This window comes from Anomalospiza imberbis, chromosome 22, assembly GCF_031753505.1.
Source record: "Anomalospiza imberbis isolate Cuckoo-Finch-1a 21T00152 chromosome 22, ASM3175350v1, whole genome shotgun sequence".
NCBI classification, from domain to species: domain Eukaryota; kingdom Metazoa; phylum Chordata; class Aves; order Passeriformes; family Viduidae; genus Anomalospiza; species Anomalospiza imberbis.
Window position 1 is genome coordinate 6649178 of NC_089702.1, and position 23837 is coordinate 6673014.

The following is a 23837-nucleotide window of genomic DNA, read 5'->3' on the forward strand; positions in this document are numbered from 1 at the left end:
AAAACACTCACTCCTATTATGCTACAAGTGAAGCTGTTCTCATTAATAAAAAATAAGAGTAAATAAAGTAAAACCCTCCCCCCGCCCAGTCTCAAACTCCAGAAGCGGCGGTTCCCTCCACGCACTGGTATTTTCACAGCAGGATTTCACAGAGCTGTGCTAAAGCAAATGCTGTCCCCTCGGGGGGCTGCTCCGGGGGGCTCCCAGCACCTCCTGCTCCGGGCTGGGACGGGCTGGAATGCCAGCGACGGATCCGGGGCTGCGGGAGAAGGGTTTGCACTCACGGGTTGGTATTTTTAGGAGCCGTGTGAGAAAGAGCTCCAAGAATGCGGCAGGGGGAGCGGCAGGAGCTTCTGCTCCCCGGGAAAGGAATCAATGAGCTGCTCAAAATGAAGGAAATTGGTGATTTTCTGCCGGGAGGTGAATTCCTCCCCCGCACCCCGGGCTCACGGCAGCAAGACCCAAAGGCTGACGAGAGAGGAGCTGTGACCCCACAAAGCAGGAGGCAGAGAGCACTGGGCTGGGGCTGGATTTGGGGCTGGATTTATGGAGCCAAACTCCGGGGGCTGTGCAAACAGGAATGGGGATAAATGTCCCTGTCACCGACAGGAATGGGGATAAATGTCCCTGTCACCAGTGGCACGGGCTGGCAGCCAAAGCCCTGCCCGGCCCAGGGGGAACAAAGGCACCCAAACATCAGGAACGGCCCCAGAAACCCCAAAAGCGACACAGGAGGTGGCAGAGCAGGGGACAGCAGGAATGGGCAAATCCTGCCCGGGCCTTGAGGTGACACAGGGACTCTCGATGGATTCAGCTGCTCCTGGCTGCCCCAGGAGGATTCCCCCATTCCCAAAGCAGGATTTACCTGATCCCCCCATTCCCAGAGCAGGATTTAACTGATCCCCCTGTTCCCAAAGCAGGATCCAGCTGATCCTGGCTGCCCCAGGAGGATTCCCCCATTCCCAAAGCAGGGTTTACCTGATCCCCCCATTCCCAGAGCAGGATTTAACTGATCCCCCTGTTCCCAAAGCAGGATCCAGCTGATCCTGGCTGCCCCAGGAGGATTTCCCTGATCCCAAAGCAGGGTTTACCTGATCCCCCCATTCCCAAAGCAGGATTTAACTGATCCCCCCCCTTCCCAAAGGACCCAGGTGATCCTGGCTGCCCCAGGAGGATTCCCCTGCTCCCAAAGCAGGGTTTACCTGATCCCCCCATTCCCAAAGCAGGATTTAACTGATCCCCCTGTTCCCAAAGCAGGGTCCAGCTGATCTCCCCGTTCCCAAAGCAGGATCCAGCTGATCCTGGCAGCAGGACGCGCACGCGTGTGCTCAGATTTATGTCACGTTTAGCCGGGATAAATTCCCTCCATAAATCCCGTCCATAGGAAGGGCCGAGGCAGGAGCTGATTGGGCACTGGGAGCTGGCTCCGTCCCTCTGCCAGCAGGGACACCGGGCTGGGCATGCCACCAGGCTGGGCTGGCAGGGACACCGGGCTGGGCCGGCAGGGACACCAGGCTGGCTCCATCCCTGTGCCCACAGTGACACCAGGCTGGCTCCATCCCTGTGCCCACAGTGACACCGGGCTGGCTCCATCCCTGTGCCCACAGTGACACCGAGCTGGCTCCGTCCCTGTGCCCACAGTGACACCGGGCTGGCTCCATCCCTGTGCCCACAGTGACACCGAGCTGGCTCCATCCCTGTGCCCACAGTGACACCGAGCTGGCTCCGTCCCTCTGCCACCTCTCCCGGGGTGACATTTCACTGCCACGACGGGCGCAGCACGCTGGACACGGCCGGGAAGGAGGAAAGGCACACACAGATTGGCCTGGGGGAGCTCCAGGGGGATTTTCACCCAAACCAGGCTGCAGTGGGATCCCTCCCCTGCCGAGCCACACCGATCACCGGGGCTGGCTGGAAGTGACACCGTCCCAAAGGCCCTGTGGCCCTGCTGGGGCTTCTCCCCAGGAGCTGAAGCGAGCCCTGTGCAGGAGGGGGTGTGTGGGTGGCACAGGGGTCACACCCAGAGCTGGGCTGGCCCTGGCTCTGTCACCACAGCCGTCCCACCCCGGCCTGCCCTCACACGTCCTGGCACGGGGAAGCTCCCAGCTGTGTTAGAGAAGGAGCTGAGGCTGCGAGCGCCTCGAGCCAGGATTTGGCAATCCGAGTCTCTTGTGGCTTGCCAAAGTCAGGAGCAACTGGCCCTTCGTCCCTGGGGTCTCCCACACTGCTGTGGCCAGCTGCTCCCTCAGCTGCAAACCACTCGGGTTTCTGCAGCACCTCAAATCCCCGTGAAAAACACCACAAAACAACAGAAAATCACCTCTCCTTAAACCTCAGCGTGAAGACGGAAGGAACTGCCTGGACCTCAGCCCTGCTGGATGCTGGGCACAGGGCTGGAAATGCTCTAAAAATAAGGTTCTATTGTTGTCCTGGCACGTGACTCTGCTGCAGGAATGCTGGTGCCCAGCGCTTGCATCTGGGCACTGCAGGATGGGCAGGAATGCACAGGGAATTGCACTGGGAATGCACTGCAAATTACACTGGGAATGCACTGGGATTGCATTGGGAATGCACTGGGATTGCATTGGGAATGTACTGGGAATTCCACTGGGAATGCACTGGGATTGCATTGAGAATGCACTGGGATTGCATTGGGAATGCACAGGGAATTGCACTGGGAATGCACTGGGATTGCATTGGGAATGCACTGGGATTGCATTGGGAATGTACTGGGAATTCCACTGGGAATGCACTGGGATTGCATTGGGAATCTGCTGGGAATTGCACTGGGAATGCACTGGGATTGCATTGGGAATGCACTGGGAATGCACTGGGATTGCATTGGGAATTCCACTGGGAATTGCACTGGGAATGCTGCAGGCCCTGAAAAACACTTGGAGGGGTGTGCAGACATTGTTCTGTGCCAGCAGGGATCCCTCTCCAGGACAGATCCCTTTCCAGGACAGATCCCTGTCCAGCAGGGATCCCTTTTCCAGCAGGGATCCCTCTCCATGACAGATCCCTGTCCAGCAGGGATCCCTTTTCCAGCAGGGATCCCTCTCCATGACAGATCCCTGTCCAGCAGGGATCCCTTTTCCAGCACTCACTCCTCCACCAGCACCCCCACAGTTCTGGGTTATGCCCGTAAACCACGAGGAGAAACTCCACATTAACGTGACCACAAAATTAAAGCTGAGGGCTGCACCAAGCGTGAACCAAAACCAGCAAGGCTGCGAGAGCCACTCCTAAAAATAGGCTCAGCCTGGGGAGGCACAAAACCAGGCTGCTGGCTCGGGCTGGGCCAGGAGGGAGCTGCAGGGGAGAGGGGCACGAGGGCCAGGCGGCGCCCAGGGAAGGGGCAGGAGGCAGGCAGGGCCCAGCGAGGCTCAGGCCAGGAGCTCCTGGAGCTGGGCAGGAGCCTGGCAAGGCTCCCGTGGCTCCCTCAGCCCGTCCCCAGTAAGTCCTGCCCGGGCTGGGCCTGTGCCCTGAGCTGCTGTGGAGAGCAGGAGAGCAGCGACGCGGGGGGAGAGAACGAGCTGGCACGGGGCAACGCGGGCCGGCACCAAGGCTGCCTGCTTTTTGGGGCAGTTTGTGGATAAAACCCCATTACGGGGTTAATTCTGAGCCCAGCCAGTGGCCAGGCCAGGCCAGCTCTGTGGGGTTAATTCTGAGCTCAGCCAGTGGCCAGGCCAGCTCCTCTGGGCAGCTCTGCCAGCCCGGGAGCCGTGCCAGGAGCACAAACAAACCCATTCAAACACAAACGGCGCTCCAGGCACCGGCCCAGCCCCAAGCACGGGCAGGGGGAGAGCAGGGAGAGCCACAATAAACGAGATTATTATGGATGGCTGCAGCCTCTGGCTTCCAGGAGAACACACAAACCCCCAGTGCCAACCCCGAATCGCTCTGGGGGAGCAGCAGGAGGGGAGGCAGCCCCCGCTGCCACTTCCAGCCCGGGAGAAGGAAGCACAGGGCTGTGTCCCCAGGCTGTGCCCCCCAGGCTGTCCCCAGGCTGTGTCAGCCCCAGGCTGTGTCCCTGGAATGTCCCCAGGCTGTCCCTAGGCTGTGTCCCTGGACTGTCCCCAGACTGTGCCCCCCAGGCTGTCCCACCCCCAGGCTGTGTCCCTGGAATGTCCCCAGGCTGTGCCCCACAGGCTGTCTCCCAGGACTGTCCCCCGGACTGTCCCCAGGCTGTGCCCCTGGACTGTCCCCAGGCTGTCCCCCCTGGACTGTCCCCAGGCTGTCCCCAGACTGTGTCACCCCCAGGCTGTGCCCCCTGGACTGTCCCCAGGCTGTCCCCAGGCTGTGCCCCCAGGACTGTCCCCAGGATGGGTCCCCCCCAGGCTGTCCCTAGGCTGTGTCCCCCCCAGGCTGTGTCCCTGGAATGTCCCCAGGCTGTGCCCCCCAGGCTGTCTCCCAGAACTGTCCCCCGGACTGTCCCCAGGCTGTGTCCCCCCCAGGCTGTGTCCCCAGGCTCTCCAGAACAGCCGAGATTTCCCCTGAAAACACGAGGAAGGAAGCAGAGTGCTCCGAGGCCGAAGGAAGCAGAGTGCTCCGAGGCCGGCCAGGAAAGGCTCCCGCGGTTTTCCTGAGGGCAGTCATGGCCAGCCCTGAGCTTCCCGAGCCTCGGGACGGGCTGGGGCCAGCAGGGCCACCTGGGGAGGGCAGGGACAGGGCCCTGTCCTGGCCAGGGCTCCTCGCTGTGCCCTGCCCGTGCCAGCCTGGGGGTGACTGTGAGCACCGCGATCCATCACATGAGGGAACAGCCAACAGCTTGAGCTCTTCCTTCAGACGAGGGAACAACCAACAGCTCGAGCTCTTCCTTCAGATGAAGGAACAACCAACATCTCGAGCTCTTCCTTCAGATGAGGGAACAGCCAACAGCTCGAGCTCTTCCTTCAGATGAGGGAACAACCAACAGCTCGAGCTCTTCCTTCAGATGAGGGAACAACCAACAGCTCGAGCTCTTCCTTCAGATGAGGGAACAGCCAACATCTCGAGCTCTTCCTTCAGATGAGGGAACAACCAACAGCTCGAGCTCTTCCTTCAAAAAACCCAGGGGAAAAGCAGGACTGGGGTCCCACCTGCTGTGTGGATCCAGGCTGGCACCTCATCCCCACTGCTGTGGGACCTCGGGGCCATCTGGGGCTGCACACACCGGGCTTAGGGCTGCTCCCAGGGCTGCTCCTGCCCTTCGGAGCTCTTTGGAGCTGCACACACCGGGCCAGGGCTGCTCCTGTCCCTGCACACACCGGGCCAGGGCTGCTCCTGTCCCCAGAGTGATCCAGAGCTGCACAAATTGGACCAGGGCTGCTCCTGACCCTGCACACACCGGGCCAGGGCTGCTCCTGCCCCTCGGAGTGATCCCGAGCTCCACACACCGGGCTCAGGGCTGCTCCTGCCCCTCGGAGCGATCCCGAGCTCCACACACCAGGCTCAGGGCTGCTCCTGTCCCTCGGAGCGATCCCGAGCTCCACACACCGGGCTCAGGGCTGCTCCCAGCGCTGCTCCTGCCCTTCGGGCTGATCCCAAACTCCACACACCGGGCTCAGGGCTGCTCCCAGCGCTGCTCCTGCCCCTCCGGGTGCCCGCAGCTCTCCCTGCCTCCCCCCGCCCGGATCCACCCATGGAAATTGCGAAAGACTTTCAGTCTTGCAGGGAGAGGCTCCCCCCAGGGCGGCTCTTGGGCCTAAACTCCGACTTTCAGGTTATTTTGGGGTGTGAGGGAAGGAGGGAGAGTGTTTGCTTTGTAACCAAAAAGCTGCTAGAGCTTAAAATTGCCGTGTGGGAAAGGAGGCCAAGAGCCCGGGCTATAAAACCTGCTCTGGAGGCACGACACCCTCACGCTTCGTGGGCTTGACAAAGCAAAGCAAACCCAACTGTATAAACTGGAATATTGGCAGGGAATTCGCTGGAAACAAATCCCCCCTAGCCACGGGGAGTTTAACGAGAAACCTCAGCCAAGTCCCAGCAGCTCCCTGGGGCTGGGCCTTTCTGGGTGTTGGGGCTCCAAGAGGATCCCCAAAAAACCAAAACCTCATGGCCTCGGGGCGTCGGAGATGCGCAAAACCCACATTTCTTGCTGGGAAGTGCCTTGGGGCAGCACCATTCCTGTCAGAGCCTCACCCCTGGCCCTCGGGTGATCCCAGCGCAGCTCCTGGAGCTCTCCAGGGGCAGAGGGACTGCAGAGCAGCCCCAGGGGCTGTGGGAAAAGGCTCCAGCTGCTGTGGAAGGGACAGGGCATTGTCACCGTCCTGCCACGGCAAAGCAAAGCCGGCCACTGGCCCTGACCTCGGCCAGAGCACCCGGACAGGGACAGGGCATTGTCACCATCCTGCCATGGCAAAGCAAAGCCGGCCACTGGCCCTGACCTCGGCCAGAGCACCCGGACAGGGACAGGGCATTGTCACCATCCTGCCATGGCAAAGCAAAGCCGGCCACTGGCCCTGACCTCGGTCAGAGCACCCGGACAGGGATTCGGGAGCGTCTGGGGTCTCTTGGGTGGCAGTTGGTGGCTCCAAGACCTCCGGAGCCAAAGGGAAGTCCCTGAGGTTGGAGCGGCCTCCAGGAGCTCGTGGCAACCTCCAGGAGCTCCGAGTGGGCCCAGGGAGCTCGTGGCACTCTCCAGGAGCTCCAAGTGGCCTCCAAAGCTCGTGGCAGCCTCCAGGAGCTTGTGGCAACCTCCAGGAGCTGGTGGCAACCTCCAGGAGCTCTGAGTGGCCCCAGGGAGCTCATTGCAGCCTCCAAAGCTTGTGGCAACCTCCAGGAGCTCGTGGCAACCTCCAGGAGCTCTGAGTGGCCCCAGGGAGCTCATTGCAGCCTCCAAAGCTTGTGGCAACCTCCAGGAGCTCGTGGCAACCTCCAGGAGCTCATGGCAACCTCCAGGAGCTCGAGCCACCTCCGGGAGCTCCCAGCCCTGTTAGACCTGGAGCTCTGCCTGCCCCCAGGGCACGACCTGTGCCTGACCCCGGAACAAAGCACAGCCCGAAGCCCAAATTCCTCCAAGAAAACCCTTCCTTCCCAAATTCCTCCATGAAAACCCTTCCTTCCCGCTGCCAGCCTCCCCAGCAGCGATTCCAGGGCTGAGGCTCGCGGGCAGGATGCGGGGCGGCCTCGACGCCGGCACGGGGGCGATCCATCTCGGCTGTGCCGAGATCTACGGCAGCACAGGGAAATAATTCAGCTTTACGGGAGGAAGGGAAGGCCTCGGAGAGCCACTGCTCCTCACCCGGCCCCGGTAATTACACCAAAGCCGCGGCGGCCTCGGAGCTTGCAGTATTTTACCTCGGAAATGCCTGAGTGACCCAGAAACTGGAGTCCCATTTCCTGAAATTATTTCACCACTTCAGAGCCCTTGTTTCAATGAAAGCTGCTGCAAACGAGGCATGAGAGCCCCGAGCTGAGCTGGAACATATTTTCCCTGCCGACGCGTGCGGATGGTTTGAAGGGAAGAGCAAAGTCAGGGCTGCGAGGAGAGGGAGAGCCCCGGGTGAGAACGGGCACCCCGACAAAAACCCTGCCCGTGAACTCAAATAACGGGGCCAGGCCGGGACAGGGAGCCCCCACGCTGCCCTCCCCATGACATAAAAACGTCCTGTGCCACCTGTTATTATCCCACCCCGCCCAGGCACCTCCCTTCATTCAGCTTTCGGAGGATTTTAGGGTGCCACTGTTTAATGCATGAGCCCTAAAAATCTGAGGGGAGAGAGAAATGCTCCAGGCAGAAGGGTTTGCAGTGAGGGTCTGCAGAAAAGGATTGCAGAAAGCCCAGGTGCTGCAGCCATGGTTTGAGCTGTGCTTTGGTGGGCAGCAGAGCCCCCATTCCTGACAGGAGCTCCCAGAACTCCAAGTGAAGCTTTATGGGATGGAGTCACGAGCACCCTAAAGGGATCCTGCGGGTTTTGGGAACAAGGAGAGCCAAAAAAAAAAAAAAAACGGGAAAGCAAAGGAATGGTGAGGGCAGCCCCAGGGAGGGGAGAGCATCCATTGGGAATTTCTCAGCACCTCCAGCGTTTCCTCCCTGGCTGCAGCACAGCACGGGAAGAGCAGTTTGGGAAATCTGGCCTCGATTTGCAGAGCCAGGAATGGGGAAAAAAAAAGAAGGGGGGAAAAAAAAGAAGGAAAAGAAAAAGAAGGGGAAAACTAAAAGGAAAGAAAATAAAAAGAAGGCCCCAAGAAAGTCTGAGGATAAATAAATCCAAACAGAGGCACAGCCACATCACGTGGGATGTGGCAGAAAACGAGCCCAAAGCCAAAGGCAAGGCAGAGCTCCTTCCCTGACACACAGATCCACGCCGTGGGCACCGGGCCTGGCCCGGGGAGCCCGAGCAGCCCCGGCACGGAGCAGCCCCGGCCCCGCTCCAGGCCAGCCCCAGCCCCACCTGCCTTGCCCGGGATGCTGCCAGCAGCTCCCAGGGTTATTCCCCCAGGACATCCCCCTCCTCAGGACCAGCAGCTCCCAGGGTTATTCCTTCCCCTCCTTCGGACCAGCAGCTCCTAGAATTATTCTTTGCCCTCCTCAGGACCAGCAGCTCCCAGGGTTATTCCCCCAGGACATTCCCCTCCTCAGGAGGGACACCAAGCCCAGCTGGACCCCACCCCGCAGCCCTGGCTGTCCCCACCCCCACTGGTGCTTCCTCTCTCCGAGTTCCCCATTTCCCAGCACGAGGGGGATTCCCATCCCAAACCCCCCTGGAATCCATCCTCTGGCCGGCTCACAGGGGTTCCAGAAGGAACAGGAATAAAGACAGGGATCAGGAGCTGGAATTGTGTTTTGGCCACATCCTCGGGCTTGGCCGTGTCCCTGCAGGGATCCCACGGCACTGCCAGGCCTGCCCCGGGCAGGAAGGACTCCTGCACCTGCCCAGGTGGGCTCAGCACCTCCGGGAGCACCTGGCACCTGCAGCTGGAGCCCAACACAGCACAGGGACCTGCTGGGAAACGGGGAGAGCCCCGGGGAATGAGGAACCTCGAGAAAGCAGAAATAAAATGGGAACGCACGTCAGAGACGAGCCCCGGGCAGGGCGAAAGAGGAATCTCGAGAGGGAGGGCTGGCATTCCCAAAGTTTGTGTGCAAAGTCCCAAAGTTTTCCTGCTCCTGCTCCCAGAGATCCCAGGGCTCTGCTGCACAGCTCAGTGACACAGGAAAACACAGACAAATCCCGGGAAAAGGCTGAAATTCCCGGTAGACACAACCCCTGGGGCTCGCCGGGGTGTCCCACAGCTCAGGACCGCCAGGGCACCCAGAACCAGGAACTTTTCCACGGGAAAAGGGCTGGTCTGGGGTTCCCAAAGCAGACAGGCCTGTGGGAGAGCGACCGCCCGCTGACACCCCAACCGAGCCACGGCAGCAGGGCCAAAACCCTTCTGTGAGCGGTGCCCCGAAACCTGAGAGACCCCCAGCCGCACAAAGACCCCCTCCCCGGCACAGAGACCCCCTCACCGGCTCAGAAATTCCCTCCCTAGCAGCACAGAAACCCCCTCCCCGGCACCACAGAGACCCCCAGCCCAGCTGGGATCACTGCCAGGCTCCCCCCAGGGCTCTCCCAGGGACAGCTGAGAGCCCCTCGGGACCACCCCCGGGGGGATAAACGGGAATCCCTGCAGTCCGGATAACCTGGAATGCACAGAGGGAGCCGGACAGGGACAGAGGGGACAGGGGGGCAGTGAGGAAAGAGGAAGGGGCAGGAGGGGAGAGCAGAGCAGGAGCCAGGTGCGTGTGCGGTCACACCTGAGCCGGGCTGGATCCCCCCCCCACCCCGTGCCAGGGAAGGTGAGCAGGTGCAGGTGAGCCCCAGTCCTCAACTCCCGGTGGGAACCAACCCCTGATGGAGAACAAACTCCTTCAGCTCCAATTCCTGATGTGTGCCCCTTCCCGCTGCTCCCTTCACCAGTGCCGGGGCAGGCAGCGACTCCCTGCTCCCCACACGCTGCTCAGGGGCTCCTGCAGCCCCTCTGCACCCCCATGGATCCCCTGGCTCCCTCTGGATCCCCTGGCAGCCCCTCTGCAACCCCCTGGATCCCCCTGGCAGCCCCTCTGCAAACCCCTGGATCCCCCTGGATCCCCTAACAGCTTCTCCTCATCCCCCTGGATCCCCCTGGATCCCCTAACAGCTTCTCCTCATCCCCCTGGATCCCCCTGGATCCCCTGACAGCCTTTCCTCATCCCCCTGGATCCCCTGACAGCCTCTCCTCATCCCCCTGGATCCCCCTGGCTCCCTCTGGATCCCCTGGCAGCCCCTCCACATCCCCCTGGATCCCCTGGCAGCCCATCCACATCCCCCTGGATCCCCCTGGATCCCCTAACAGCCTCTTCCCATCCCCCTGGATCCCCCTGGATCCCCTAACAGCCTCTCCTCATCCCCCTGGATCCCCTGACAGCCTCTCCTCATCCCCCTGGATCCCCCTGGCTCCCTCTGGATCCCCTGGCAGCCCATCCACACCCCCCTGGATCCCTCTGGATCCCCTAACAGCCTCTTCCCATCCCCCTGGATCCCCTAACAGCCTCTTCCCATCCCCCTGGATCCCCTCCACACCCCCTGACCCCCCAGCAGATCCAGGGGTGCGGACCCCTCCCCGCCCCAGAGCACAAAGCCCAGCTTTGGGGTCCCTCAGGACCCCCCCAAGGCTCCTCCGGCCTCTGAGGTCCCGTAGCTGCCCCCCCCCCCCATCTCTTCAGGGCTCCCCAGGCCCTGGACACTGAAGGATCTCCCCCCCACCCCCAAATTTCCCCTCATCATCCAAAGCCGCCCCCCGAGCCCTCAGGACTCCCCCCCATGGAATCCCCCTCCCTTTAAACCCCCCACACCTGCGACCCCCGTGGGCAGTGCCCCTGTTCTCACCCTCACCCCCCCAGGAGCCCCCCAGCCTCCAGCTCCCTGCCGAGCCCCAGGCCTGGCTGCCCCCGGAATCCCGGGGCTCCCCTGAGCCCCCTCCCCACTCCGGGGCTCCCCTCAGTCCCTCCTGAGCCCCCTCCCCATTCCGGGGCTCCCCTCAGTCCCTCCTGAGCCCCCTCCCCACACCGGGGCTCCCCTCAGTCCCTCCTGAGCCCCCAGCCCCACACCGGGGCTCCCCTCACCCCTGAGCCCCCAGCCCCACACCGGGGCTCTCCTCAGCCCCACACCGGGGCTCCCCTCAGCCCTGAGCCCCCAGCCCCACACCGGGGCTCCCCTCAGTCCCCCTGAGCCCCCTCCCCATTCCGGGGCTCTCCTCAGTCCCCCTGAGCCCCCAGCCCCACACCGGGGCTCTCCTCACCCCTGAGCCCCCTCCCCACACCGGGGCTCCCCTCAGTCCCCCTGAGCCCCCCAGCCCCACACCGGGGCTCTCCTCAGTCCCTCCTGAGCCCCCTCCCCATTCCGGGGCTCCCCTCAGTCCCCCTGAGCCCCCAGCCCCACACCGGGGCTCCCCTCAGTCCCTCCTGAGCCCCCAGCCCCACACCGGGGCTCCCCTCACCCCTGAGCCCCCAGCCCCACACCGGGGCTCCCCTCAGTCCCTCCTGAGCCCCCTCCCCACACCGGGGCTCTCCTCAGCCCCACACCGGGGCTCCCCTCAGCCCTGAGCCCCCAGCCCCACACCGGGGCTCCCCTCAGCCCTGAGCCCCCTCCCCACACCGGGGCTCCCCTCAGCCCTGAGCCCCCAGCCCCACACCGGGGCTCCCCTCAGTCCCACTGAGACCCCAGCCCCACACCGGGGCTCTCCTCAGTCCCCCTGAGCCCCCAGCCCCACACCGGGGCTCCCCTCAGTCCCACTGAGCCCCCAGCCCCACACCGGGGATCCCCTCAGTCCCCCTGAGCCCCCAGCCCCACACCGGGGCTCTCCTCGCCGCTCTCCGCCCCCTCCCCATTCCGGGGCTCCCCTCAGTCCCCCTGAGCCCCCAGCCCCACACCGGGGCTCTCCTCGCCGCTCTCCGCCCCCTCCCCATTCCGGGGCTCCCCTCAGTCCCCCTGAGCCCCCAGCCCCACACCGGGGCTCTCCTCGCCGCTCTCCGCCCCCTCCCCATTCCGGGGCTCCCCCCGCGCTCCCCCCGGCACCGCCCGGGCCCCTCGCTGCTCCCCGGCCCCGCCCCGGGGGCGGGGCTTGGCCGCATAGCGGCGCCCCCCCTCGCCCGCCATTGGCCGCCGTGCCCGCCGCTCAGGGGCGGCGCGCGACGCGATTGGCCGGGGCGCGCCGTCACTCAGCGCGGGGGCGGGGCGGGCGGAGCCACCGCCGCACGAAAAACTCGGGGAGAGTTGTGGGGGGAGGGGCCGGCCGGGGCTCCCGCCGCCCCCGAGGGCCGCCCCGGGGCCGCCGCGCCGCCGCCACCGCCACCGCCGAGCCGCCCGGGGCGGCCCCGCTCCCGCCGCGCCGGCGCCGCCCCTACCTGAGGGAGCCGGGCCGGGTCCTCGCGCTGGCGCCGCTCGCGCTGGGGCTCCCGCCGCCCCCCCCCCCGCCCCGCGCGCCAGGCTCTCGCGAGACCCGCGGGGAGGTAACGGCGCGGCGGCCAATGGGACGCCCCGGGGGCGGGGCCCCGGCACTGAAGGGGCGTGGCTCCTACACAAAATGGGCGTGGTCGGCGGCAGGCCCCGCCCGGGAGGCCCCGCGGGGACCGCGACACGTGGGGAGAGGGGACAGCCCGGGACAGCCCCGGGACAGACCGGGACACCCCCGGGATACCCCCGGGATACCCGGGGAACAGCCCGGGACACCCCCGGGATACCCCCGGGATACCCGGGGAACAGCCCGGGACACCCTTGGAACAGCCCCGGGACAGCCCGGGACACACCCGGGATAACCCCGGGACAGACCGGGACAGACCGGGACACCCCCGGGATACCCCCGGGATACCCGGGGAACAGCCCGGGACACCCTTGGAACAGCCCCGGGACAGCCCGGGACACACCCGGGATATCCCCGGGACAGCCCGGGACACACCCGGGACAGCCCCGGGACAGACCGGGACACACCCGGGATACACCCGGGATACCCACGGGACAGCCCCGGGACTCCCCCGGGACTCCCCCGGGATACCCCCGGGACAGCCCCGGGACAGGCCGGGATACCCCCGGGACAGCCCCGGGACAGACCGGGACTCCCCCGGGATACCCCCGGGACAGCCCCGGGACAGGCCGGGACACCCCCGGGATACCCCTGGGACAGCCCCGGGACAGGCCGGGATACCCCCGGGACAGCCCCGGGACAGACCGGGACTCCCCCGGGATACCCCCAGGACAGCCCCGGGACAGACCGGGACACCCCCGGGATACCCCCGGGACAGCCCCGGGACAGGCCGGGACACCCCCGGGATACCCCCGGGACAGCCCCGGGACAGACCGGGACTCCCCCGGGACACCCGGGGGACAGCTTGGGACAGGCCGGGATACCCTGGGATACCCCCGGTAGAACCCTGGGATATCCCGGGATACAGCTGGGACAGGCCGGGACACCCCCGGGACAGCCGGGGTGACAGCCCAGGAGCTCCCGGGATCAGCCGTGTCCCGTCCCGCTGGGACAGGGACACACAGGTGACACTGTCACCTGCACACAGGTGACACTGCCCGGGGGACGCGGGGCCACCGAGGGGACGCGAGCAGCTCGGGCTGTCACCGAACCGCCTTATCCCCGCCCGGCTCCTCGCTGACACCGCCCGCCGCCACACGGCGGGGAGGAGCGGGGGAGGAAGAGGAGGAGGAGGAGGAGGAGGAGGAGGAGGAGGAGGGGGAGGAGGGTGAGGATGAAGAGGGTGAGGAGGAGGGTGAGGATGAGGGTGAGGAGGAGGAGGACGAGGGTGAGGATCATGAGGGTGAAGATGAGGGTGAGGAGGAGGATGAGGAAGAGGGTGAGGATGAGGAGGGTAAGGATGAGGATAAGAGGATGAGGGTGAAGATGAGGGTGAGGAGGAGAAGGACGAGGGTGAGGATGAGGGTGAGGGTGAGGATGAGGGTGAGGATGAGGGTGAGGAGGAGGACGAGGGTGAGGATGATGAGGATGAGGGTGAGGATGAGGATGAGAATGAGGATGAGTGAGGATGAGGGTGAAGAGGAGGACGAGGGTGAGGATGATGAGGATGAGGGTGAGGATGAGGAGGAGGGTGAGGATGAGGATGAGGGTGAAGATGAGGGTGAGGAGGAGGACGAGGGTGAGGATGATGAGGTTGAGGGTGAAGATGAGGGTGAGGAGAAGGGTGAGGATGAGGATGAGGAAGGCCACCACGAGGCCGAAGAGCCCCGCACAGGGCGAGGCCCAGGATGGCGCAGGAGAACAGCGGCTGCTGCAGCGAGGGGCTCCTGCGGGGGCGGGCCCGGGGGACACGGCCACCCTGTCCCCTGTCACCCCCAGAGCCCCTGTCCCCTCCTGCCACCCCCAGAGCCCCTGTCACCCCCAGCCCCTGTCCCCCCCAGCCCCTGTCACCCCCAGAGCCTCTGCCACCCCCAGAGCCCCTGTCCCCCCCAGCCCCTGTCACCCCCAGAGCCTCTGCCACCCCCAGAGCTCCTGTCACCCCTAGAGCCCCTGTCCCCTCCTGTCACCCCCAGAGCCCCTGTCAACCCCCCAGCCCCTGTCCCCCAGAGCCCCTGTCCCCTCCTGCCACCCCCAGAGCCCTGTCGCCCCCAGCCGCTGTCCCCTGCTGTCCCCCCTGGAGGGGGACGGAGGGACACGGGTGGGACATGGCTGAGGGACACGGGGACGCGCCCGAGACACAGGGACACGGCTGACAGGCATGGGGACACGGCTGAGGGGACACGGGGTCTCTCGGTGTCCCCGGGGTCTCTCAATGTCCCCGGGGTCTCTCGGTGTCCCCGGGGTCTCTCGGTGTCCCCGGGGTCTCTCGGTGTCCCCGGGGTTTCTCGGTGTCCCCGGGGTCTCTCGGTGTCCCCGGGGTCTCTCGGTGTCCCCGGGGGTCTCGGCCGCTCCTCCTGCGCACGCGCGGCCGGGGCTGTGCCGCCCCCTGCCGGCCGGGAGGACTCGGGGCTGCGCTGGGGGCGGGGCCTGGGGCGGGGCGAGGCCGCGCGCGCCCTCTGGCGGCACAGGGGGGGAGCGCAGGTGCGCACCTGGGGCGAGCACGTGACCCGGGAGCGTGGCCACCTGGGGGGGGGGGGGTGCCACAGTGTCCCCATTGTGTCCCCAATGTGTCCCCATTGTGTCCCCATTGTGTCCCCAGTGTGTCCCCAGTGTGTCCCCATTGTGTCCCCATTGTGTCCCCAGTGTGTCCCCATTGTGTCCCCATTGTGTCCCCACCGTGTCCCCACCGTATCCCCAGTGTGTCCCCACCGTGTCCCCATTGTGTCCCCAGTGTGTCTCCACCGTGTCCCCATTGTGTCCCCATTGTGTCCCCATCGTGTCCCCATCGTGTCCCCACCGTGTCCCCAGTGTGTCCCCACCGTGTCCCCATTGTGTCCCCAGTGTGTCCCCAGTGTGTCCCCATTGTGTCCCCATTGTGTCCCCAGTGTGTCTCCACCGTGTCCCCATTGTGTCCCCATTGTGTCCCCATTGTGTCCCCATTGTGTCCCCAGTGTGTCCCCACCGTGTCCCCACCGTGTCCCCAGTGTGTCCCCACCGTGTCCCCACCGTATCCCCAGTGTGTCCCCATTGTGTCCCCAGTGTGTCCCCATTGTGTCCCCATTTTGTCCCCATCGTGTCCCCATCGTGTCCTCATCGTGTCCCCATTGTGTCCCCAGTGTGTCTCCACCGTGTCCCCACCGTGTCCCCACCGTGTCCCTGGGGTCGCAGCGAGGCCACACTGTCACCCCGAGGTGCTGTGTCCCCCTCCCGCTGCAGTGTTCTCTCCCAGGGCTATGTCCCCCCAAGATGGTGTGTCCCCCCTCCTTGGGGACACTGCCATCCCCCTTTGGGGACACTGCCACCCCCCTTTGGGGACACTGCCAGCCCCCCCTTGGGGACACTGCCAGCCCCCCCTTGGGGACACTGCCACCCTTTTTGGGGACACTGCCACCCCCCCCTTTGGGGACACTGCCACCCTTTTTGGGGACACTGTCACCCCCCTTGAGGACACTGCCACCCCCCTTTGGGGACACTGCCACCCCCCTTGGGGACACTGCCACCCCCCCTTTGGGGACACTGCCACCCCCCTTGGGGACACTGCCACCCCCCCTTTGGGGACACTGCCACCCCCCCTTGGGGACACTGCCACCCCCCCCTTGGGGACACTGTCACCCCCCCTTGGGGACACTGCCACCCCCTCTTTGGGGACACTGCCACCCCCCCCTTGGGGACACTGCCACCCCCCTTTGGGGACACTGCCACCCCCCTTGGGGACACTGCCACCCCCCCTTTGGGGACACTGCCACCCCCCCTTGGGGACACTGCCACCCCCCCTTTGGGGACACTGTCACCCCCCTTGGGGACACTGTCACTCCCACTTTGGGGACACGGTCACCCCCCCTTTGGGGACACTGCCACCCCCCTTGGGGACACTGTCACCCCCTTTGGGGACACTGTCACCCCCCTTTGGGGACACTGCCACCCCCCCGCCGGGGCTCTCTGGCGGCGCCGCTGCCGCGGAGCCGTCACGGCCGTTAATTAAAGCAGGGCGATAATTAACGGCCATTAACGGGAAATCGATCACGAGGAGCCGGGGCTGGGGGGGCTCCGGCAGAGGGGGGAGGGCAAGGGGGGACCCCAAACCCCGGCCCCTCCCCAGCGGCCCCGGGTCCCCCTTGATCCCCCCCAGCCCCCCCAGACCGCTCTGCACCCCCCAAATCCACCTGCAGCCCCCCCAAATCCACCTGCACCCCCCAAATCCCTCTGCAGCCCCCCCAAATCCATCTGCAGCCCCCCAAACACCTCTGCAGCCCCCCCAAATCCACCTGCAGCCCCCAAATCCCCCTGCACCCCCCAAACACCTCTGCAGCCCCTCCAAATCCACCTGCACCCCCCAAATCCCTCTGCAGCCCCCCAAATCCCCCTGCACCCCCCAAATCCCCCTGCACCCCCAAACACCTCTGCAGCCCCTCCAAATCCCCCTGCACCCCCCAAATCCCCCTGCACCCCCCAAATCCCGCTGCACCCCCCAAACACCTCTGCAGCCCCCCCAAATCCTCCTGCAGCCCCCCCAAATCCTCCTGCAGCCCCCCCAGCCCCCCGTGCCGCCCCTCCCCCCGCCCCCTCCCCCTTTCCCATGTTTTTTTTCCTCCTTTTCCCGTTTCTTTGTTTTCTTCCCCATTTCAGCCGCGGCTCCGCTCCGAGCCCGGCGGGGCCCGCGCGGGGCTGGGGGCGGGCGGGGCCCGGAGGGGCCCAACCCCAAATCCCCAACCCCAAATCCCCAACCCCCAATTCCCAACCCCAAATCCCTAACCCCAAATCCCCAACCCCAAATCCCCAACCCCCAATTCCCAACCCCAAATCCCTAACCCCCAATTTCCAACCCCCAATCCCCAACCCCCAATTCCCAACCCCAAATCCCCAACCCCAAATCCCCAACCCCCAATTCCCAACCCCAAATCCCCAACCCCCAATTCCCAACCCCAAATCCCCAATCCCCAACCCCCAATTCCCAACCCCAAATCCCCAATCCCCGACCCCCAGTTCCTGATTCCCAACCCCCAATCCCCAACCCCCAATTCCCAACCCCAAATCCCCAACCCCAAATCCCCAATCCCCGACCCCCAGTTCCTGATTCCCTACCCCAAATCCCCAATCCCCAGTTCCCAACCCCAAATTCCCAATTCCCAGTTCCCAATTCCCAGCTCCTGATTCCCAACCCCAAATCCCCAATCCTCAATTTCCAACCCCAAATCCCCAATTCCCAATCCCAAATCCCCAACGCCCAATTCCCAGTCCCAGATTCCCAATTCCTCAATTCCCAATTCCCAGTCCCAGATTCCCAATTCCTCAATTCCCAATTCCCCGTTCCCAGTTCTCAGTTCCCAATCCCTGATTTCACAATCCCCATTTCCCATCCCCAAATTCCCAATCCCCAATCCCCAACCCCAAATCCAATTCCCAATTCCCTAATTCCCAGTTCCCAGTTCTCAATTCCCAGTTCCTGATTCCCAATTCCCAGCCCCAATTCCCAATTCCCTAATTCCCAATCCCCAATTCCCAATTCCCAGTTCCCAGTCCCTAATTCCCAATCCCCAATTCCCAATTCCCAGTTCCTGATTCCCAATTCCCAATTCCCAGTTCCCAGTCCCTAATTCCCAATCCCCAATTCCCAATTCCCAGTTCCTGATTCCCAATTCCCAATCCCTGATTCCCAATTCCCAATCCCCAATTCCCAATTCCCAGTCCCTGATCCCCAACCCCAAATTCCCCAAATTTAGGGGAGGCAGCTGGGAAATGGGATGGGCTCCACAAAAGGCCGGGAAAAGCGGCTGGAAAATGAACCTTGAGAGGAGAAGGAATCCCACTGCAGCTCCATTTCTATCCAATTTTAGTCATTTTTGGTCATTTTTTGTCATTTTTGGTCGTTTTTCGTCATTTTAATTCATTTTTTGTCATTTTTATTCATTTTTATTCCCATTCCAGCCCATTAAACCGGCGTGGCTGAGGGGGGGAGGGGACAAGGAGGCGACACGAGGGGACAATCGCAGCCCCCAGCTCCGCCCCGGGGTGACCCCGGCCCCGCCGTGCCTCAGTTTCCCCATCCCAACTCCCTCCAGGGTGTAAAAATCAGGGGGAAAAGGGAATTTGGGGCTGGGAAAGGGGAAATTGGGGTTGGGAAAATGGAATTTGGGGCTGGGAAAGGCTTCCAAAAATCCCGGGGGGGGCCGAGGCGGCACCGCAGCTCCCCCGCGGCCGCTTTTTGGGGCTGAACACCGGGATTTGGGGCAGGAGCTGGGAAATGGAGACGCGTTTTGGGGTAAAACCGGGCAAAACGGGAGCCGCCGGCTCCCCTTTCCCGGCGGGAACGACCCCCGGGGGTTTGTCCTCCCGGGAAGCTGCGGGATCGCCGTGGCCCCAAATCCCAAACCCCCCCAGGGTCCCCAAATTCCCCCAGTGTCCCTAAATCCCCCCCAAATCCCCCCTGCATCCCCAAATCCCCTCAACCCCCCCGAATCCTCCCAGTGTCCCCAAATCCCCCCCAATGTCCCCAACCCCACCAGTGTCCCCAAATCCCCCCCAGTGTCCCCAAACCCCCCCCAATGTCCCCAAATTCCCCAGTGTCCCCAAAGCCCCGGGTGTCCCCAAATCCCCCCCAGTGTCCCCAAATCCCCCCCAATGTCCCCAATCCCCCCCAATGTCCCCAAAGCCCCCAGTGTCCCCAAACCCCCCCCAATGTCCCCAAATTCCCCAGTGTCCCCAAAGCCCCCGGTGTCCCCAAATCCCCCCCAGTGTCCCCAAATCCCCCCCAATGTCCCCAACCCCCCCAGTGTCCCCAAACCCCCCCAGTGTCCCCAAATCCCCCCAATGTCCCCAAATCCCCCCAGTGTCCCCAACCCCCCCCAGTGCCCCCCGCGCTGGTCGGGGCTGTCCCCGGTGTCCCCCGGTGTCCCCCGGTGTCCCCGTGTCCCGTTTGTCCCCGGTCCCCGCGGGGAGCGCAGCCGGGGGGGAAGGTTTCCATGGCAACGGGCGAAAAAAAAAACCCAACAAACTAGAAATATGGAAAAAAAACGAAAAAAAAACAACAAAAACCCCAAAAAAACCAAAAAACCCAAACCCCGAGGGCGCTCGGCAGCGGCGCCATTTCCATTCGCGCGCAGAGAGAAAAAGGAACTGCGGAAAATCCCAAAATCCGAGCGGGGGAGGGGAGCCCTTCCCCAGGGCCCTGCTCGGCCGGGAGGACGGGACACGGGGAAACTGAGGAAGGGGAAGAAGAGGGAGGCCCGGGAGGAAGGACGAGCCCGAGCAGGGAGAAATCCCTTTTGTGCCCTTTATTTCCCCTTTTTGTCCTTTATTTCCCCTTTTTTTTCCTTTATTTCCCCTTTTTCTCCTTTATTTCCCCTTTTTGTCCTTTATTTCCCCTTTTTCTCCTTTGTTTCCCCCTTTTTTTCCTTTATTTCCCCTTTTTCTCCTTTATTTCCCCTTTTTCTCCTTTATTTCCCCCTTTTTCCTTTATTTCCCCTTTTTCTCCTTTATTTCCCCTTTTTTCCTTTATTTCCCCTTTTTTCCCGTTATTTCCCCTTTTTCTCCTTTATTTCCCCTTTTTCTCCTTTATTCCCCCTTTTTTCCCCTTTTTCCTTTTCCCCCCTTTTCCTCCATTTTCCCCCTCCCCCCCCCTTTTTTCGCCTTTATTCCCCCTTTCTTCCCATTTCCTCCACTTTTTTTCTCCCTTTTTCCCTTTCCCCCCTTTTTTTTCCCTATTTTGCCCTTTCCCCCCCTTTTTTCCCCTTTATTCCCCCCTTTTTTCCTTTCCCCTCCTTTCCCACCCCTTCCCCCCCTTTATTTCCCCCTTTTTTCTCCCTTTTCCCCCTTTCCCCTTTTTCCCCCTTTTCTCCCCCTTTTTTCACCCTTTCCCCATTTTCCCTTCCCCCCCATTTTTTTCCCTTTCCCCCCCTATTTTTTCCTTTTTTCCCCCTCTTTTTCCTCCATTTTTCCCCTTCTCCCATTTTTTCCTTTCCCCCCTCTTTTTCCCCTTCCTTCCTCCCTTCCCAAACACCTTTCCACCCCTCAAACCCCAAAAATCCCCCCAGAACCCCAATTTTCCCCCCAAAATCCCAATTTCCCCCCAATAACAGATATTTTCCCCCAAAACCCCAGTTCCCCCCCTAAATTAACAAATATCCCCCCCAAAATCCCAATTTTCCCCTGAAAATTCCAATTTCCACCCCCAAATCCCAAATATCCCCCCAAAACCCCACTTTCCCCCCCAAAATCCCACTTTCCCCTCCAAAATCCCAAATATTCCCCCCAAAAACCCAATTCCCCTCCAACATTCCGATTCCCCCCCAAAATCATAATTTTCCCCCCCAAAATCCCAATTTCTCCCCCAAAATCCTGATTGCTCCCCCAAAATCCTGATTTTTCCCCCCAAAATCCCAAATATCCCCCCCAAAATCCCGATTTCTCCCCAAAATCCCAAATATCGCCCCCAAAATCCCTATTTACCCCCCAAATCCCTATTTCCCCCCCTAAATCCTGATTTCCCCCCACCAAAATCCCAATTTCTCCCCCAAAATCCCAATTTCTCCCCCAAAATCCCGATTTTTCCCCCCAAAATCCCAAATATCCCCCCCAAAATCCCGATTTTCCCCCCCAAAATCCTGATTTTTCCCCCCAAAATCCCAATTTTCCCCCAAAATCCCGATTTTTCTGCCGCCTCTCCCCACTCCCGGGCGCAGGAGGTGAAGCCTCCGCCGCGCCTGGCCCTGGCCCCTCAATCCATCATTTTTATTTCCTGCTGTAACTGACAAATTGTTCCGTATTTTATATTTTTATATCGGATCCCTCCAGGCACGGGGAGGGGGGGGGGGGCTGCGGATGGGATTTTTTATTTATTTATTTTTATTTTTTCCCTTTTTCCTCCTTTTTTTTTTTTTGTTTTTTTTTTTTCCCTGCTTCTACCTCGGAAAGAAAGGGGGGGAAAAAAAACCAAACCAAAAATAAAAAGAGTCATAAAGAGCCAATAATAAAATAAAAAATCCCAGTTAAAGCGACCCAAAAGCAGTGGCGCGCTGGTGATGAGCACCGCAGAAAGGCTCCGAAACCCGCCGGCCACAACTCCCCCACCCCAAAATCGCCTTTTATTGCCCCAAAAACCGCCGGGGGAGAGCTCTGCCTGCCTCGCCACCCCCCAAATCCCCTTTTATTCCCCCGGAAAGCGGCGCTGCTGCAGCTGGGAATAGGGGAAAAGCGTAAGAATTTTATTACAAAATCGGATTTTTCCTCCATTTTTCCCGTGCAAAGCTCGGGGTGCGCTGCTGAAATCCTCGTTTCCAGCGGGGTTTTAATTGTTTTTGAAAAGGTCAGGAATTGTTCCTGGCCCCAGCTTCCATCCCGCTTTATTTATTCCTCCCGGGAGGCGCCGCCGCCTGAAATCCGCTGCTTTGGGAGGGGAAAAATCCATAAAATTCGAAAGAAATGGGAAAAAATCCGATTTCCCCCCCTTCTTTTCCCTGCGCTGAAATTCCCAGAGGCTCCCTGCGCCGCCCGCGGCCTTTTCCCCAAATCCCCGGGTTTTGCCCCATTTTGGGGCCTTTTTGGGGTCGTTCCCGCTGTGGGATTGGCCTCCACGCCCTGGCGTGGCCTTTGGGGGAAATTTGCCATTTTTGGGGGGAAATTTGCCATTTTTGGGGGGGAAATTTGCCTTTTTTTGGGAAAATTCGCCTTTTTTGGGGGGAAATTTGCCATTTTTTGGGGGAAATTTGCCATTTTGAGGGGGAAATTTGCCTTTTTTGGAGGAAATTTGTGGTTTGGGGGGGAATTCACCTTTCTTGGGGACTTTTTTAGGATTTTGTTGTATTTTTTAGGGATTTTGTCAGATTTTTGGGGATTTTTGTGGGATTTTGTGGGATTTCTATGGGATTTGTTTGGATTTTATGGGATTTCATTGCATTTTGTGGGATTTCTATGGGATTTTGCCGGATTTTTTGGGATTTTGTCAGATTTCATGGGATTGCGTGGGATTTTATGGGATTTTTATGGGATTTTGTGGGATTTTATGGGATTTTTGTGGGCTTTTATGCGATGTTGTGGGATTTTCTCCACTTCCCCTGTTTATAAACATCCCAGGCTGTAAATAGGGCCGGGAGCTACAGTTGGATCAGTCCCGAAAATCCCAGATCCGGCGGGAAAACTTGGGAATTTTGGGGTAGCTGCGGGGTTTGTCCTCATCCCGCCGGCGCTGGGAAACGAGGTCGCTGCGTTTTGGGGTCAAAAAAGCAATTAAAGGGGAATTCGGCCATCAGGGATGAAACGCGGGCCGTGCTGGAGGGGGAAAAACCCCAAAAGGCGCCGGCACGGGACTGAATTAATTCCCTTTTCCAGCCTCTCCCCCAAAGGGGGGAAAGGATGGGGAAAAAAACCCAAAAATCCGGGCCGGTTTTGAGGCCAAAACGCCTCGAACGCGCCCCAAATCCGCAGCTCCGCCCGTTTTGGGTGGAGAAAAGGCGAGAACGGCGGCGGGGGGAGGGGAGGGGAGGGAAAGGATCGGAACCGGCCCGGAAATCCCGAATCAAAGGGAAAAGAGCAGAAATAAACCGGGTTAATTGTGGTTAATTAGCGCTGGAGCGCGGGGAGGGCGCGGGAGCGGCGGCGGCGGGGCCCGCTCGGTCCGGGCCGGTTCGGCCGCTCCAGGAGCGATTTGGGGCCGGTTCGGCTCCTCCAGGAGCGGATTTGGGGCAGGATTCTCTCGGTCCGGGCCGGTTCGGCCACTCCAGGAGCGATTTTGGGCCGGTTCGGCCACTCCAGGAGCGATCTGGGGGCCGGTTCGGCCGCTCCAGGAGGGGATTTGGGGCCGGTTCGGCTCATCCAGGAGCGGATTTGGGGCGGGATTCGCTCGGTCCGGGCCGGTTCGGCCGCTCCAGGAGGGGATTTGGGGCCGGTTCGGCTCATCCAGGAGGGGATTTGGGGCGGGATTCGCTCGGTTCGGGCGGTACGGCCCCCCCCAGGAGCGGAACCCCTTGGAAAATCCGAACCCGGGAAAAACCGAACCCGAGAAATCCAAACCCGAGAAATCCAAACCCGAGAAAACCGAACCGGCCTCGGGAGGGCCCCGCTCGGGGCCGTCGCCCCTCCGCGCAGCGCTGCCCGGTTCCGGTACCGAGCCGGGATTTCTCCGCCCGCCCGGTGCCGCTTGGCCCGGGACGGTTCGGGAGGGCTCGGGAAGGTTCGGGACGTTCGGGAGAATTGCGGAGGGTTCGGGAGGGTCCGGCACGGTTCGGGAGCGGCCCGGGCCCGGTGCCGCGGCCGCTGCAAGGCGCGGAGCGGGCGCTAGATGGGGAGATGGCAGCGCCGAGCGGGGCCGCGGC

General features: G+C 62.2%; 2 protein-coding genes across 4 annotated transcripts in view; one reads left to right on the plus strand and one right to left on the minus strand.

Moving 5' to 3' along the window:
• Positions 1-12466, minus strand: part of LOC137486892 (cyclic AMP-dependent transcription factor ATF-7) — a 50138-nt gene extending 37672 nt beyond the window's left edge. The window contains exon 1 of one of the 2 annotated variants that reach the window (XM_068212469.1): positions 12356-12465. The gene's annotated coding sequence lies outside the window, so the exon portion shown is untranslated. Of the gene's footprint in view, positions 1-12355 lie in introns of both variants that reach the window. The other variant, XM_068212467.1, reaches the window with a different exon arrangement.
• Positions 1-23837, plus strand: part of NCKAP1L (NCK associated protein 1 like) — a 390138-nt gene that overhangs the window by 37442 nt on the left and 328859 nt on the right. The gene's annotated exons all lie outside the window — the stretch shown is intronic.